Source organism: Manis pentadactyla, chromosome Y (assembly GCF_030020395.1).
Source record: "Manis pentadactyla isolate mManPen7 chromosome Y, mManPen7.hap1, whole genome shotgun sequence".
NCBI lineage: Eukaryota > Metazoa > Chordata > Mammalia > Pholidota > Manidae > Manis > Manis pentadactyla.
Window position 1 is genome coordinate 30607432 of NC_080039.1, and position 19645 is coordinate 30627076.

A 19645-nucleotide genomic window follows, 5' to 3' on the forward strand; every position below is an offset into this window, starting at 1 on the left:
TATTGTACTTTGTGGTGCCTGGCACAATGAGTAGTAAATTCATTCAACAAATTGAGCATCTATTGTAATCACGACACTGTTCTGTGTGCTGGCATTAGACTACTCATATTCTACTGTGGATCTCTTGTATAATGAGTAAGCTAATACAAATTACCTGTCAAGTCTATGTCATTTACTAAAACTTCCCAAAACTTCCTTCCCATACAGGGTTTACATAAAGATTGACTTCTCGATGTTTTAGTAGTCAGAATACTAATTCATGAAATTTAGGATCAGGTAAGAGACCAATATTGTTTGAAAAATTGAACTTAGAGTTTTAAACTTTCTTCCACACTTACAGGTGCTGGTAAATTCTGCAGCAGTTGCAGCTTCCTGTGCCAGTAATGTTCCAGCTTCAGTCTTATCAAACTGTGCAGCAGCTAATCAAGTTGGTAATACCACTTCAGTTCCCTCAGAGAATGTTATGCAGCCTCTATTTGTATCTCCACCTACACAAGGCAGGCCAGGTAGGTTATCAGTGGTTGCTACTTTGGAAACCTCTTTTGCTATTCATGAACATGCACATACAACAATTCTAGTGATTAGATAGGATTACTTTAATAACCAGTATTAAATTTAAGCTAGTTAATAAAGTATGTTCTGTAGTTGAGTAATCCATGATATTTAAAAGCCAGAGTTTCAGTTTTTTTCTTGCAGATTTGGCTTTGATATGATTTTGTAGCTATTTTGCTACTCCACTGAGAGTTTAGAGAACTTCACAAGTTTCTTAAACTTTGAGTCAAGTTTTATTGTACAGGAATTAGAGATGTTTTGCTGTTCACAGATAATTTGTAAAAAGTTTGCTATAAAATACTTGCCATATAATGAATCATTTTCCCATGAATGTTGTAATAAAGAATTACGGGTTCCAGAATTTAAGAAATCTAGGCTTGAATCTTGGTTTAACAACGTAGTAGCTGTGTAATTTTGGGTAAGTTTTTGAACCTTTCTGATCTGATATTAACAACTTAAAAATGTAGAATTCCAGTGAGTCAATTAATTTAAAGTTCTCAGAATTCTGGAAAGGTAATGTCAGCAGCATAGGTTTTCAATCTGAGTCCCCAAATAAAAATGGAAGTAGCAAAACCAAACCATGGACAATACTTACAACAAAACTAGGTGACCAAGGCATCACCCTGAACCCCCCAGATTTAAAGAGGTCGGGACAAACCACCAGTCACAAGACTTGCATGCTATCAGGTCTGTGTGGGTGCAAGAAAACAGAAGCACTGGGGCTGTTGTCTGATGGACCTGAGAACAGAAGAACTACAAAAGGGCTAATAATTTATGGGAAAGTGAGGCAGCCAATTTGGAAGGGGCAGCTAAGACTGGGAAGGGATTTGACCTCTCCAATACTGGGTGAGTGCTTTGGGTACATGGTAAAGGAATTGAAGGGCTTGGAACAATTTAGCCCCTAAGAACACTCAAAACTGACATTCCAAGGAGAAACTGCTGAGAGTGCAGTCAGAATTGATCAGTATAGTCAAAAGAGCAGGTCCTGATTAAAGTTGAGAACAGAGTCAAGGCACCCTAGAAATCATTCATGGTTTTTAATACTGCACAAGAAAATAAAGTCCTATGAAGTTAGAAAAGCTTTCCTGTACTCATTCTAAAGTTCATGAAAAATAATTTCACTTAAAAATGAATGGAAGAAAAGTGCAAAATAAAATTCTGTACAAAGATATTTTGAGGGGGAAAAAAGAACAGTATCCCTAAAGGCATGAGGTATGTCAGAAATATGCCTAGTTAATTAATTATTTCAGAATGAGCTAAAGACATTAATAAAATGCTATAAAAATAGCAAATGAGTTAGAAAAACTCATATGTGACAGACCTCAGGAAAGCATTAGAAATGGAAGAAAGTAATTTCAGTAATGAAGGCAAAACTATAACAAACATGACCAAAAATATACAACAGATAATGCCTTAAGAGAAAGATGTAAGAAAGAAGGGAAATCTAAAATGAAGAAAAGGAAAATTTAAAAAATCAAAAGTGATGTATTAAAGATAGGCAGAGGAGACTAAACACTGTAGAAGTCCTCCCTGAAGAAGAAAACCAAAGTAAGGAGAAAGAACAAATGGTAACACCTCTAATTCAGAAAACTTTTATGAAATTGAAAAAGCTTTAAAACTGTGTACTGAAATAGCACTCTGCTTACCTGAGAATATTGACCCAGAGCAAGCAACACCAGAACATTCTAGTAAAATGTCTGGACATTAAAGAAAAAGTCCTTTTGTAATCTAGATGAAAGAGCCTATGGGACATAAAAAAAAATGAAATGCTATTCATCAAACTTGATAGCTTCTGCCAGAAGAAAATGGAGTAACATTTGAGATAATAAATAAGAACGTAAACCAAAGATTTTATATCTAATTAAACTGATTATCAAGCCTAAAGGCAGATGTAAGAATTGAGAGAATCTTAGTTGCATGAGCCCTTCCTGAAGAATCTACTAAAGCCATGCCATCAAGCAGGGTAATCACTAGCCACATGTGACTATTTAAATTTCAGTTAATTATAGTTGAATAAGCTTTCAGTTGCTTAGTCAGCAGCCACATGTCAACTGCTCAAAGTCACATAGAGATAGAGGCAACTATATTGGACAGCCCAGAAGTGTTATTTCTCCCATCACAGAAAGTTGTATTGAATGGACATCAGTGTACTAGAGAATGAGCTTTGACTTTAAGACTACTAAAACAATTAGAAACATCAGCATAAGATCTGATGGTATTAAATACATAATTACTGGAAGAATTAATACAAACAGGTTAGAGGTTGAGAATTTACTGTGTAATAGCAACAGCCTTATACTTAGACATTGTAGATACAGCATAGCTATTTTTAAAAATGGGAGAGTTGAGAGACCATGTGGTAAGCATTTTTTAATGCTTTCATGAATCATATCAAGTTCACTCAGATTGTTTTGAAACGAATCTTGGCTAAAACAAGAGTGAGTATGGGATATTCTAATTTTATCCCCTCGTGTCCTAGCAAACCAGGAGTCTCAATATGGAAGAAAGGTAATACAGATGTGATAAAGAGGCTGAGTAAAAGCTTCTGTGGTCCCAAATTTGAAAGTATCGATATAAACTTAAGGTATTTTATCTTTAAATAAATGTGTATTTTTCGTAGCTTTGTCCACAGAAAAGGCCTAGAAATGATGAATAACCTTAGCACTCAATTTGTAGTCTTGATATACTATTCCTCACTTAAAAAAAGGTGGGGGCTTTGTGGAGAAATGGCTGCAGGACATGTTCAAGATGAGCCTGGATCATCTTGTCATGGCAGATAGCTAGGAAGAGTTACTAGACTCACGTCAAAAGGACTTAGGACCTGTCTTGAACAGGTTCCCACTGGCCAAAAATGGAATAATTTAAGCCTCAGCAATGATAATTACAGTAGGTTAGAACACATAAAATGTGTTAAATTTTAAAGTTCTTAATGTTTTTAAATTTGTTACCTTAAGAGGATGATAGGAAACCAGTTCATTTTCTTGAACACTGCAAAATTAAGTGAAAGAAGCATTTATCCTGCTTGCCTTATATGAACTGAACCAATGTGTAACCAAATAGTAGTTGAGGGCAAGTGTGTGTGTGTGTGTGTGTGTGTGTGTGTGTGTATAGTTGGAATACTAATATACATACATATATATATATGATCAGTGAATAAAAGGGGCAGAACATAATCATTTTGCAGTCCTTACTGAATGGATGGGTATTAAGCAGAAATAGCTGCTGAGATTGCAGAGGCAGTCACATGTTACTTACAGAAGCGCCAAGGGATTTAATCCTAGTCTGATCCAGCCTCCTGGATCCAACTGCCCAATTGCAGGAAATGTGGAAGAACATGTTGAAATGCACCAAGCGTATGTGATCAGCAAAATCCAGACTGGGAAATTTAACAGGTCCAAGGGCCCAGATTCTTCAAAAAAGAAACTGAAAGGAAATGACAGAGGTGGAGAAAGGACCAACAGATTTAAAAGAGATTCAAGACATAAACTTAAAAAAACTATCTAGGGACACATATTTGGGTAACAAAACCCTTAAGACCATAAGGAAATGATATTATGAAAGGATAACAGTTAATTATGGTGGGAAAGGGAGGGTTATGATTGGGATGGGGCACATGGAATTTTTCTTGAATGGCTGGCAAAGTTTTACTTGACATTCATAGTGTCCACTTTAAAATAATTCATTTGATGTGTTTTCTTTGATGTAGAACTTAAAAATTAACTGTTTAGCACAGTGCCTAGAACAAAACCATGCAGTATATGTTAATTACCGTAGAAAATTTTCACTGCAAATGTTTATGTAGACCGTTTTACTACTTTGTGCTAATTGTAAGGAAAAACCACTGTTTCTAGCAGATGCATGAGCTTAAAAAAAAATGAAGTAACAGCTGAATTAAACATTGTAATGCCTCACTTACAGTCATCGAACGCTTACTCTTTAAATGCCAAATTGTGTTCTATGTAGATATTTCTAAAAATGTATACTGCCTTCATTTATTTTACTTTTTGTTTTTTGAGTCACCTAGGAACCTCAGCTGTAAGTCTACTAGTTCATGGCTGCTTTTTAGTTATTTTTTATCATTCCCATCAGTCCTCTAGATGAAACAAATCATATTTCGCATTGTGTTATTCATGTGTTTCTCTGGCACCCCATTTCATCCTGTTTTAAGCCACTTCTTACCTACTAGATGCTATTATTGCCTTTAACATGAGTCTCCTCATAAGCATTAAATGCTGTCAACTGAGTTTTGGTAACTTCGAAGGTGCTTGTCAGAGCTGCGACTAGGGACTCATTTGCCTTGGATGCAAGATTTAAGGAAGTGCCGAAAACCCACAATAATCAAGATAGTACTTTAATGCACTATTTTAAAAATAAAGGTCAATGCAGAAAATATCCATGATAAAGTATTGAAACTTTAAACATAAAATCTGTGTGCCAGGCTTAGGGTGAGTTGAATGAGACATTCATTGTTGGGGGTCATGCAGGTGCAGGCTTGGATCCTGTCTTAATTTAGAATTTTTATATTTTACTTGCCATGGGTTATTTTGAGTGTTAACTTGGTGGCCCCTTCAGTTTTGCACCTCACTACACCTAGGTCCAGGCCTGATCTGTAAGAAGCCGAATCTTACTATGCATATTCATATTCTCCCCTGAAATGTCCTGAAGCACACTGCACCTACAAAGACAAGGGAGAATAAGCATTTTTAGTACATTACATTGGTTTCCACTAATACTTTAGAAAAGTTCCATTGTCCTGGAGTTACCTCTTGAATTATATACCCTTTAAGCCTATAGAGCCCTATTAAAACTGTGAATGAGAATGCTCATGTATCTCTAGAGAGTAGCTAGAAATTATGAAAGCTTTTTCTTAGGGGGTTTATTACATTCTGTACTTACAAGTACGGTGATTTCAGATAAAGTTAACCTCCATATCTCTTCTGCCCTTGATCCTCTCAGGCCCATGAGAACTTACTTAGCTACGTCTGTGTCTAATACTTGGTTTTTATTTAGTGATCATCACCACATTCTGTCTTCAGCTGAGTGAATTTACTCCATTTGCTTTTTCAAAATGGTGTGATTTGAGTGCTAGTTTAAGAGGAATAAGAGTAAACAAATCCATGAGGTCTTCAAAGCATTTGGAGATGTTCTAAAAATTAGATTCCTTTTCTAAAACTGTACAGGTGAATATTTCTATATGCAAAACAAAACTCCAAAACAGTTGAGCAAGTTTTTAAAGTTTAACTTAGAAACAATAAAATTTGTCTTTTGGTGCCCAGTTGTTTAAGTTTTGACAATACATAGAGTTGTATAACACCACAACCAAAAAAGAAGTTTCATCACCCCTAAAGAGCTGTTTATAAACTTTTATATTACCCTAAGACACAGATTTCCTATTACTATTAGCCTGTAACTGAATAAAGAGTATAGATAAGTGTGTTATTAATATTTATGTCAGTGAATGAAAACAGTGTGGTTTACTTCTAATACTTGGCCTTATTCCTCATTAAATTACTAGGATAACAAATTCAGCTTGTGTGGGCTGTTAGTTGAACTAAGTGTTCTAAAACTGAATTTAAACCTTTATTGAAGAACAAGACTAAATTTTCTATACTTCTCAGAATTAAAATTAAAGTGCAGGTAACAATGATAAAATTTAGTACTTGACTTTCTAAATCAGCTAAAATGATTCAGTTAAACTTGAAAGGTTCTATCACTCACCTTTTGTCAAAAATGTAACACATTTTTTGGCATACTATGTATATAGAGGGATATTTTTTACTAGGTTGGAACTGCATTGTTGCCTTTATCATCATAGAGAAATGTATTCATATTTGAACATATTTATATTTTAATTGTCAAAAACCGACTCCTATATGAATATTGTTTTTAAAACGTAGTAACAGTTGTAGAAAGTTAAAGGGATAAGATATTTCAGCTAGCCTGTTTTAGATTCTGTACATGCTTAGAAATGGAAATATCATGATTTAGAGTTCCTTATGTTACTCCAATGCTACAAGTAGAAACCTCCAAGGATTACTTCATCTGTAATCTGTGCAATTTAGTCTCTCTTACTAGCTTCTTAATGATCTAAGAGTGGCAGATGTCTGAAAACATCCTTAATTTTGTATTAAGCTAAGTAAAAATTGTGCTTTAATGGTATTATATTTATGTACCTGTTAGCTAATGTTTAAAGTCTTTGGTAGTCAAAGTTCTTCAGTTTCAGTTTTTTTTCCTCTTAATTTCAAGTAATTTACAAAACTAAAACTAACCTGTAATAAATCCTAGTTTTTAACTGGCTTGTCTAAGAGAATATGGGCAACTTACCTTCCAAGTTTTTTATTTTAAGTCAAAACATAAGGATTAGGGTTGTTCGACATATTGGGGGTGGAGGAGGAGTAGACAATGAGCTATTGCTTGTAAGGTATTAAGGTTGTGCATCGCTACTTTTTGTTTCTTTTTTAGTGATCACCTCACCATCCTGTCCATACCTCTCTGCTCCTATTCCTGCTGCCTATCTACCAACACCACCTGTTTCTCCTCTTCCTCCTCCTTTTCCTCCTCATCCTTCTTATCCTCCTCATCCTTCTTATCCTTCCTATCCTTCCTATTCTCTTTATCCTCTTGAGGATGGAGAGGCTTCAAATTTACCACCTCCACCTCTTCCACCTCCACCTCCACCTTATTCCTGTGATCCAAGTGGCAATGATCTGCCTCAAGGTAAGTAGATTTTGAGACTTGGGTGAGGGTTATTTAGGTCTGAGATGTTTCTCCCTGAAGAACATTCTCAACTGGATATCTTTACTTTCTCAACTGTTTTTCTTGAAAAGCAGGAGTCGATAACAAATTTTTCTTCATTTCATAAATTCCTACCATAAGTGTATGAAACTGTTGTAATCTTTGGTATTTAGGATTACCTACCTAAATGTAATTCCAACCTAATTTCAAAGATTTGGAGAATGTTTTTTTTTTTGGAGGAATTGGGGGTCTGATTTGTCGTGGATTTCAGCCATGTGTTGTTTCCTCCATCAAAGTAAAGAGCAGTTTCCCATAGGAAATTCTTTGTTTTACACCTCTGTTTGGCAGTGTTTTTCAAAAGAGATTTGTAGTTGAAAATTGTAGCTTCTTTATACTTTCTTTACTTTAACGTTACCTTGATTTTTTAGCTGCTTCTCTGTTCTGTTTTTTTTCTTCCTAGCCCATATGGTAGTTACCAAGATCATCTTCACCTCCATTCTTTCCTTTTTCTTTACCTTAAAGCTTCATTATCACCTTTATATAGATGGTTCCTAAATCTGTCTAGCCCTGGCCTCTGAATTTTCAGGTACTTGTGTCTAGCCACTTGCTACATTTGGCTTTCTTTCTTTCAAACTCAGTCTGTCTATAATGAAATTCATTGTTATCCCCCTTTTTCTTCTCTCCAGGCCATGTAAAACATGGACTCTTCTTGGTTTCCTGTTTTGTTAATAATGTGTCATTTCCACCTAATTTACCCAGTATCTAAACCCTTACTCCTTCCTTTCACTTACGTACCCCTGCCCAGGATCTACTCAGTTGGCACATAATGCTAATTATACATATTCCAGCATTTTATGAAAATGTTCAAACATACATGAAAGTTGAATTTTAAAATAAATATTGATATATCCACTACCTGGATTTTATCATTAACATTTAACTGTACTTCATGTATCCATCTTTCCCTTCAATCCATCTTATTTTTGGTGCATTTCAAAGTAAATTGTAGAGTTCAACGTTCTATTGCATAAAAAGTTCAGCATACATATCTTTAACTAGAGTTTGATATTTATTTTTTCTTCTGATGTAAAGTTTACATATAATGAAATGCACAAATCTTAAATGTACACTTGCTGAGTTTTGACAAATAGATACTTGCACCTCTGTAACCTAAATCCTGGTCAAGATAGAAAATACTACCATTATCCCACAAAGTTCCCTTGTGCCCCTTTCTAGTCATTCCCCACCCCTAGCTCCACTTCCTTTAAGAGGCAATCACTGTTCTCTTTTTTCTGCCAGTTTTATCTGTTTTAGAACTTCATGTAAATATAATCATACAGTATGTGCCCTTTGTGGAAGGCTTCTTAAACTCAGCATTATGCTTTTGAGGTTTTTCCATGTTGCTGCATATGTACCAATGGTTGTCCATTGCTTACCAGTATAATTTAATTGTATGGATATTCCACAGGTTGTCCATTCTATTAATGAACATCCGAGCTATTTCCAGTTTGGGGCTCTTATGAATAAACCTTCCATGAACATTCTCATAAAAGTCTTTGCAAGCATGTTTTCATTTCCTTTGGGTAAATACCTCGGAGTGGAATTGATGGGTCATAGATAGGTGTTTGTTTTGTTTTGTGTAAAATAGTTGAACCTTATCTCCTCCTACTTTTTTTTCCCCAAACTTGAACCTTAGCACCTACTTTACAAGAACTCTATTCACCTGGTTTTCTGCTTCTGAGATGGTGATTCCACTGAAATTCTCTCCATCCACTCAGTCATTTTCATGATAATCCCCCATTGCATTTCAAAATGATTTTTTTGAATTTTTATGGTCCTTACTGTGCCACTTGTTTTTAACAGCTTGAGCTATAATTCACATACCATATAAGTCTCCCCGTTAAAGTTTACAACTCAGTGGTCTTTAACACATTCACAAATATGTGCAACTATCACTAATTCCGGGATGTTTTTATCACCCCAAAAAGAAACCCTATCCACATTATTAGTCACTCCTCCTTCTCGTCCCTGGCAGCCACTATTCTACTTCCTGCCTCCATAGATTTGCCTGTTTTGGACATCTCATATAAGTAGAATCATACAATATGGGGTCTCTTGAAGTTGGCTTTTTTGACTTAGTATAGTGTTTTCAAAAGTCATCCATGATTGTAGCATGTATCTATTCTTCATTCTTTTCTGTGGCTGAATAATCCATTGTATGGATATGCTGCATTTTTATCGGTTTATTGACATTTGGGTTTCCACTTTTTTGCTATTGTGAATAATACTGCTCATGATATTTTTTTGAAGAATCATAGATATACCATCTTATGAAGGTTCCACATGAACAACATTGTGGTTTCAACATTCACCTGTATTATCAAGTCCACACCACCCCCCACCATTGCAGTCACTGTCTATCAGTGTAGTAAGATGCTATAGAGTCATTGCTTGTCTTTTCCATGCTGTATTGCCTTCCCCATGACCTACCTATACTGTGACTGTGAATTATAGTGCCCCTTAATTCCCTTCTCCCTCTCCACCCACTCTCCACAACCCCTCCCTTTTGGTAACCCCTAGTCCTTTATCAGAGTCTGTGAGTCTGCTGCTGTTTTGTTCCTTCAGTTTTGCTTTGTTGTTAGATTCCACAAATAAGGAAAATCATCTGATACTTGTCTTTCTCTGCTTGGCTTATTTCACTGAGCATAATACTCTCCAGCTCCATCCATGTTGTTGCAAAAGGTAGGATTCCTTTTCTTCTTATGGCTGAAAGATACTCCATTGTGTATATGCCACACCTTCTTTATCCATTCTTCTACTGATGGACACTTAGTTTGTTTACATATCTTGGCTATTGTAAACAGTGCTGTGATAAACATAGGGATGCATATGTCTTTTTGATTCAGGGATCTTGTTTTCTTCGGGTAAATTCCTGAGGTGGAATTACTGGGTTCAGTGGTATTTCTATTTTTAGTGTTTTGAGGAACCTCCGTATTGCTTTCCACAATGGTTGAACTAGTTTATATTCCCACCAGCAGTGTAGGAGGGCTCCCCTTTCCCCTCATCCTCACCAGCATTTGTTGTTTCTTGTCTTTTGGATGTTGGCTTTCCTAACTGGTGTGAGGTGATCGCTCATTGTGGTTTTAAGTTGCATTTCCCTGATAATTAGCGATGTGGGGCATGTTTTCGTGTGCCTGTTGGCCATCTGAATTTCGTCTCTGGAGAAGTGTCTGTTCAGATCCTCTGCCCATTTTTTAATCGGGTTATTTATTATTTGGGTGTTGAGGCATGCTAGCTCTTCATATATTTTGGATGTTAACCCCTTGTCGGATAAATCATTTACAAATACATTCTCCCACACTGTAGGATGCCTTTTTGTTCTGCTGATGGTGTCCTTTGCCATACAGAAGCTTTTTAGTTTGATGTAGTCCCGCTTGTTCATTTTCTATTTTGTTCCTGCTGAGGATATTTGTGTACAAGTTCTGTGTGGCTGTATATATATATATGCTGAGGAGTAGAATCTCATGCCATTTGTGAATTTCCTGCTATTATCTTTTCATATTTTTTAGCTAGAGCATTAGGCTTTATACTATACTCCCACAAAATAGTCAGAATACAAGCTGATTCTTCAAAGTGGTGTTATGTATGTTTTTACTTAGAGTTTCCAACTTAAGAAAGCTGTTTTCTAAGAGTTCATTTGTTAGTGGAGCACGTTACCTTATTTATGAGAATGTATATGTATTCCAGGTCAGTCAGTGAAGATAAATACAGAGAGAGAACGGGAATGCTGTGACTGTTTCCCCTCCTACCATACCATCTAGTTTTTGTTCACTTGTGAAATATTTTAAGTTCTGTGTCTGGAAAAATTGTATCACCTTAGGATATAACTTCTTTTGAGTTACCTTCTTAATTGCCTCCTCTTTTTGGAGTTCTAGGGGTTGTAAATTGGTCATGTTAAATAAAAGCAAGATGAATTGTTTCATACACTTATCTCAAAAGGCATCACTAATCCTAGCATTGGGAGAGCATTCATTTGTACAGTGTGGAGCTCCATTAATAGAGGACCAATATGATTGCTTATGTAGTAGATTTGTATTAAAGTAAAATTTTAGTCTTGAGGCAAGCAAGAAAACACCTCTACTGGATTTTTTCTAAATATTAGCCAAAGTGGCATTCCTGTAATGTCTGCCTAATACTAAGAATAGAAATAAAATACGTATTTGTTAAATTAAACTTTGGATCAGAAAATGGTCTCTATAGTGATAGGTAAGTAGTCATTTACATTTACTAAGGGAGACTTGAGGGTGATGTTAATGTGTTGATAAGGTATCTACCTTAATACTCAAAGAAAAGCTTCTAAGTGTTCTAATTGCTTATGTCATGTAATCACTAAAATCAAAATTTTTAATTTTAGATATGAAAGTTCTGCAGTACTATTTCAATCTGGGATTGCAGGTAAGAGTCATGTTAAAATTGCTTTGATAAAGTCTGTATTAAAAATGAAGCTGTTTTGATAAGCAGACTCTTGAACTTTAATAGCCAAGAATACTGACAGGGGCCTAAAAGTTTTATTCCTGTCTTTAATAATGTATCTCTGAAGGTGATGCAGGTCAGTTTTCTACTTTAGCCTCATAGTGCTTCAGTTTCTCTTAAAAATAGTTGTTAAATTATGGTGAGTAGGGGCTCTAAGCACCCTAGCTTTGGCATATATTGGCCTCCACATTTAATATACGCCAATCCTTCATTACTTTGTTCTGTCTCAAAATAACAAATGGATTATTTATCCATACTTAAAACATTTTTATGACTATTTCTGCATTTCATTCGAAAAGTAATCAGACTAACTCAAAGACACTTAAAGAGCTCTATTATTTTTAAGTGTTCATAATACATAGGTAATTGCCAAACGCTGATTTCACTACCCTGAATTGTTGAAGGGGTTTACTGACAGATATGTTAATGTCACTGACTGGTGTTTCTGTTTTCAGGAAAGACCTCTTTTATCATTTCAGCCATCATTTTCTCCCTGAAATACACTTGAATTCTGATACAACAAGATGGCATTTTTCCTGAAAAGGAATAATACATCTTAAGGTCTGGTGAATGATCCAGTCTCCTGGATAATGTTCAGAATAGTTCATATTCCCAAACATGGATTTCTCTAAAACCTTGGACATACCATTTCCAGAAAACTGTATTCTCCAACTGTCACACATTTTTAAATTGAGTAGTAGAGTGTGTTTTGTTCTTCAAGACTACATTTCTTAAATGTAGTTTCAAGAACTGAAAAATAAACTATTTTCCCCTTCAGTTATGTTAGTTTATTATAGTCACATATGGAAAGGTAACTCATTCCATAAGGTATGGCATTTTAAAATATTCTGCATTTTACATCATGGGAATGCAAATAAATGCAGAATAGACATTTTAATGATTTTTCATATTAAAGGTAATAGCAGTCATTGTCATTAATCTCAGAAATGCTAAAGCAGCCAAATTATAACCACTGTACACTGTGTTTCCTTACAGCTTATATACTTTCTTATAAAATATGCGCTGCTATATAATTTTATAAATTTTTAAGTTAACAATGTGAGCACTTTTTTTCTATTACAGCATTTTCATATTGCCTCTATTTGAATTCATCATTCCGTTTCCTGTTGTCAAATAGTTGTGTTGTTCATTCTTTTTTTGCTTTTATAAATAATGCTATGAAAGACATCTTTGTATACAGGTCATTGTGTGTATCTCTAATTAAGATGCTTTCTTAAAAGATTTTCTAGGTCCAACTATGAGATTGGGACGCTGGAAAATATCCTAAAAGTTATAATAGAGAATAGATTTACTAAATGTCATATCTTTTAGGTCAAAAAGTCATTGTTACCCCACCTAAAAATCATGGCCCAACTTTTTTTTAAGTGAGTAACCATACTATTTTAAGAAAAGGTAACCGTAAAGTATGTGTGTTTTCCCTCTCTTATCTAAGTGCTATCACCACAACTACTGGCACTCCTTGGTCTATGTGCCATATATGCACCAGCAGCGGCAGCTTCATGTGCAGAATTATCCAGGCTATACTGAGACACCTTCTCTGGCAGACCAAACCAGTTCTCAGTTGTACAGTGAGGTGGAGAGCCAAGATGGCACACAGGCAGAAGCATCAGCAAGTGGTGAGTATATAGTAAGATTGCCTGCAAGAAAGACAATTAGATTTTATTGTAAATAATAGTCTTCAGGTATTTCATTAGGTCTATATACCAGAGCAGTGTTTCTCAAAGCATGCTATGCGTGTCCTTTAGGGTCTGTGAGACCCTTTTAAGGGATCCATGAGGCCCAAAGTATTCATCATCATACACAGATTTTAATGGTCTCTTTCACTGTGTTATATTTGCACTGAGGGTGCAAAAATCAGTGGTGGGTAAAACTGCTGGTGCCTAAGCCCCAAATTAAGGCAGGAGCAATGAAACTGTGTGCTAGTGATCAGCATCTTGTTCATTCCCACACCCATAATACAAAAAAAATGCAAGTTTTATTTTTTGTTTCATCAAAGATACTCTTATTTCTATTAAATCTTTATCGTTGAATAATTGTACCTATTCTGTGTAACAAAATGGTAAGTAGTAATAAGCACTCTGCATATTGATGACCACCTTAAAAGGATTTGTGAGGTTGAGTTCTGATCTGAACTAGCTTTTTTCATAGAACACTATGTTTACTTGAAAAAATGAAGGACTGACTATGGTTATTCAGACTTGGGGATCTGGCAGACATTTTCTCAAATGAACAATGTGAGCCTGTCATTTAAAATAAAACTACTGGTAGTATTTGTGGACCAAGGTAACAATTACAGTTTTTGAATAAAAATTAAAATTTTTGAAAACTTGCCTTCCACTATGAGTTTGACAGCTTCCTAGTACTTAACTCTCATAATACGATAGATGGGTCTATTAATGAATGTCATTTTTTTACACTGTATAATGAAGTGTGTCAACATTTGGGATATCGGTATATCTCAGTGAAATAATATTTTCTCTTTTACCAATGTATAATGTCACCTGTGCATGATTCTGTAACATCTCTCAAAAGTACAAGATAAAACTGTATTTTAATACTGACAGAGTACAAAAAGTCCACATTGCTACCGACCTTTAAAAAACTACGACTTACCTAGTTTGGGTGTAGTGTCAGAAGTTATCTACAATTACCTGGAAAGGCTAGTTATTTGAAGACTTCCCTTCCTTCCAACTACAAATCTGTATGAGGCCAGATTTTCTTCATATACTCCAACCAAAACAACATTATCATGATCGATTAAATGCAGAAGCAGATAAGAGAATCCAGCTGTCTATATTCAGCCATACATTAGAGATTTGCACAAGTGTAAAACAATGCCACTTGTCTCAATTTTTGTTTTGGAAAATCATTTTCTGTAAAAATTTTGTGTTACCAGTAGTGGGCTTATTTTTACATGAATTAAATATTCTTAACTTTCTTAGTTTATTTCCTAATACAGTAAATATTGATAGTTATAACCCACATAAGCAAAAGCTATTTCAGATCCTAAATTTTTAAGTATGTAAAGGAATCCTCAGACTGTTGTACCACACCATAAAGATGGTTGCTCTGTCTATGAGTTCACAGTATAACGTGAGGAGGCAATATGAAGGATTGAGAACAGGATCTTTGGACTGCCCTTGGAAAGAGTCAGCAGGAGGTGGAAGAAAGGATGTAGACTAACCTAACCAAATCTGTTTCCCATCCAGCACTGCTCGCTTGATGGTGGCGATCTTGGCTGAGTTACTTAACCTCCCTAACTATCTGTAAAATGGGAAATACTTGATTTGCCAGGATTGTTCTAAGAACTAAATGAGAGAGATACCCTGTATCTATATACTAAACACATAAGTATACTGTGTCGGGGTCATGTGAGGAATATGAATATCCTTCCTTCCCTTTTTATTTTAAAACATACTAATGGTTTTGGAACTTTAGCCTTATGGAATCTTAATCCTAGTCTGGTGGTGTGATGTGGCCTGTGGTAATAAAAATTAAAAAGTTTCAACCTTTAATGTATTTTTGTACCAGGTTCCATTTATAAATTTTCAATTGTAGTAAACCATGAGACCTTGGCAGTCTTAATTTCACAGAATGAGCTAATCTATGTTATCCCAAGTAATGAAGGACTCCTTTTTGTTTACTACTTATATAGTCACTATAGCAGGGTCAGAACAGTGTCTATGTAGCTAAAGTGCTGTAAAACTAAAATTACGCTAATATCTTTATGACATTCAAGACATGACACTTAAATTGTTTTGTCTTTTAGGATGCTCTTTAGACCTTTACCTTAAAGTATAGGCTAGATGGTATAGACACCCAAGTTTTTTTTATTCTGGTATCATTAATATATACTCTTATGAAAGTTTAATGTGAAAAACAATGTCATTACTATATTCACCCATTTTATCAAGCCCCCCCCATACCCCATTGCAGTCACTGTCCATTAGTGAAGTAAGATGCCACAGAGTCACTACTTTAGACACCTGAATTTTTAATTGCTTAAGAAATACAGAATAGTTATTTGGATGATATGTGTTACACTGAAAGCTATTGAATAACTTAATTACAACTGACTGTTAAAAGAATTTAATTGACTAGAAGGACTCTATAGAAAGTAGCATCTAGTCTGTTTTGGTACTTATACAATCCCAGAGAGAGAGTTGTCTCTAGGCAGAATATATTTGACACATTATATACATACAACACACACTTTTTAAAGGAAATTTTCATACAATCTTCTGATAACCTCTCTTAAATTACCAACGCTGATATCTAAAGTGCTCCCACCATAATGTTTTGTGTATCTTTGTATATAAAGCATACCGTTTATGTTCTTTATTTCAGATACTTTTCCAGATGCTGACCCTGCACCTGTGCCTCATGGAGCAGTCCAGTATCCAGTGATGTCAGATCCCTTTGGGCAGCCTTCTTTGCTTGGTTTTGAATCCTGCCTTCCTGTTGTGCCTTATTATCCTTATGGTTTCCCTTGGCATCCAGTTGGTGCAGCATGTGGTGGTTCTTGTCATATTCATGGTACTATGAGACCTGGGCCAGTTGGCTATATCGCTTCACCTCCATTAGCTTCTCATCATGTACCTCAGAATATGTAAGATTCAGCAGTATGAAGCATTCTTTTTTTTTTTTTTTTTTTTTTTTTTTTTTTAATAATTATTTTTTATTGAAGGGTAGTTGACACACAGTATTACATTACATGAGTTTCAAGTGTACAACACAGTGGTAGAACATTTATATACATAATTCTAGGTTCCAGCTATCACCCTACCAGGCTGTTACAATATCTTGACTATATTCCTTATGCTATACATTACATCCCGGTTACTAATTTATTTTACCATTGGAAGTCTGTCCTTTTTTTTTTTTTTTTTTTTTTTTTTTTTTTTTGTGAGGGCATCTCTCATATTTATTGATCAAATGCTTGTTAACGACAATAAAATTCTGTATAGGGGAGTCAATGCTCAATGCACAATCATTATTCCACCCCAAGCCTAATTTTTGTCAGTCTCCAATCTTCTGAGGCATAACAAACAAGTTTTTACATGTAGAACAAATTCTTACATAATGAATAAGTTACATAGTGAACAGTACAAGGGCAGTCATCACAGAAACTTTCGGTTTTGCTCATGCATTATGAACTATAAACAGTCAGTTCAAATATGAATACTGATTTGGTTTTTATACTTGATTTATATGTGGATACCACATTTCTCTCTTTATTATTATTATTTTTAATAAAATGCTGAAGTGGTAGGTAGATACAAGATAAAGGTAGAAAACATAGTTTACTGTTGTAAGAGAGCACATGTAGATGATCAGGTGTGTGCCTGTAGACTATGTGTTAATCCAAGCTAGACAAGGGCAATAAAACATCCACGTATGCAGAAGATTTCTCTCAGAACGGGGGGGTGAGGTTCTAAGCCTCACCTCTGTTGATCCCCAATTTCTCACCTGATGGCCCCCCTGCGACTGTGCCTGTCTTAGGTTGTTCCTCCCTTGAGGAATCTTACCCGTCTCTGGCTAACCAGTCATCTTCCGGGGCCATACAGGGAAATGTGAAGTTGGTAAGTGAGAGAGAAGCCTTATTGTTTGAAAAAGTTAGCTTTTTACTTCTTTGCATATTTATGCCCTGTGGCTTCTATGCCCAGCATTTGTCTTGAGGTATCTTTACCACTTGGAAGAATTATGATACTCGGTAAATTTGATATGAGGCACGAATTCTATTTAAGGGTTGTAATTAGGAAGGAAGAAGAAAAGCTATAGAAGTAGCAGGCGGAAGAAAACATGGGAAGATTGATTATTTCTTTGATATATCTTCTTGTAGAGTAACTTCAGCATGTATAGGTTTTAAGCTACTACTTAAATTGCACACACACATTAACATAATAGGAGTATAGTTACATAACCAAAGCATATCTGTAATTACCAGCCATCTGCAGTGAAACCAAGAAAACCAGTTAGGCACCTTAGGCATTTGTGAAAACTTATCTATGATATGGTGGATATTGTCCAAATGAACTTGAACAGTCTGAGAGAAATCAGACAAATTAAAACAACCCATTCCTGGGGACTGTTCACATGCCATATGTTCTTTTAACAATAAATAGTTTGTAGTTGTAAGACTTTGGAGCGCTACAATTTGCACTTCTCCAAATTCTTGGTTGAGTTCCAACAGTATAGATCCAGTCCAATTTTGTTGTTTTACTGTATGCACAGGCCAGCTTCGATATCTCCTTCCTCATTCCCATGGCAGGTCCAGGAACTGGTGGGATGAGTGCATCTACAGCTGTAGCAGTGCGTGGATCTTTGTTGGGGTTTTTTGATGATCATCTTCTGGCATGAGTCTTCCAGAGGGTGCAGATGTTGGAAGTTCTTTTTCATATCGTATCTTAGTTCATTTTCGGGGTAGCCCAATTAGGCTTTGATCCTCTGTATAAACACAAACAGACCCTTTGCCTACATTTTTATATGCCCTTTATACCCTTGTGTAGAACTCGTTGGAGGTTACCACACAGGAACTGCCCTTTTTTTTTTTTTTTTTTTTTTTTTGCTATCACTAATCTACACTTACATGACGAATATTATGTTTACTAGGCTCTCCCCTATACCAGGTCTCCCCTATAAACCCCTTTACAGTCACTGTCCATCAGCATAGCAAAATGTTGTAGAATCACTACTTGCCTTCTCTGTGTTGTACAGCCCTCCCTTTTCTCCTACCCCCCCATGCATGTTAATCTTAATACCCCCCTACTTCTCCCCCCCTTATCCCTCCCTACCCACCCATCCTCCCCAGTCCCTTTCCCTTTGGTACCTGTTAGTCCATTCTTGGGTTCTGTGATTCTGGTGCTGTTTTGTTCCTTCAGTTTTTCCTTTGTTCTTATATTCCACAGATAAGTGAAATCATTTGGTATTTCTCTTTCTCCGCTTGGCTTGTTTCACTGAGCATAATACCCTCCAGCTCCATCCATGTTGCTGCAAATGATTGGATTTGCCCTTTTCTTATAGCTGAGTAGTATTCCATTGTGTATATGTACCACATCTTCTTTATCCATTCATCTATTGATGGACATTTAGGTTGCTTCCAATTCTTGGCTATTGTAAATAGTGCTGCAATAAACATAGGGGTGCATCTGTCTTTCTCAAACTTGATTGCTGCATTCTTAGGGTAAATTCCTAGGAGTGGAATTCCTGGGTCAAATGGTAAGTCTGTTTTGAGCATTTTGATGTACCTCCATACTGCTTTCCACAATGGTTGAACTAACTTACATTCCCACCAGCAGTGTAGGAGGGTTCCCCTTTCTCCACAGCCTCGCCAACATTTGTTGTTGTTTGTCTTTTGGATGGCAGCCATCCTTACTGGTGTGAGGTGATACCTCATTGTAGTTTTAATTTGCATTTCTCTGATAATTAGCGATGTGGAGCATCTTTTCATGTGTCTGTTGGCCATCTGTATTTCTTTTTTTGAGAACTGTCTGTTCAATTCCTCTGCCCATTTTTTAATTGGGTTATTTGTTTTTTGTTTGTTGAGGCGTGAGAGCTCCTTATATATTCTGGACGTCAAGCCTTTATCGGATGTGTCATTTTCAAATATATTCTCCCATACTGTAGGGATCCTTCTTGTTCTATTGATGGTGTCTTTTGCTGTACAGAAGCTTTTCAGCTTAATATAGTCCCACTTACTCATTTTTGCTGTTGTCTTCCTTGCCCGGGGAGATATGTTCAAGAAGAGGTCACTCATGTTTATGTCTAAGAGGTTTTCGCCTATGTTTTCTTCCAAGAGTTTAAT

The 19645-nt window shown here is 35.8% G+C and overlaps 1 pseudogene; it reads left to right on the forward strand.

Annotated features, from left to right (window-relative positions):
• Positions 1-16454, forward strand: part of LOC130682115 (putative bifunctional UDP-N-acetylglucosamine transferase and deubiquitinase ALG13) — a 101901-nt pseudogene extending 85447 nt beyond the window's left edge.
• Positions 16455-19645: the final 3191 nt, after the last annotated feature.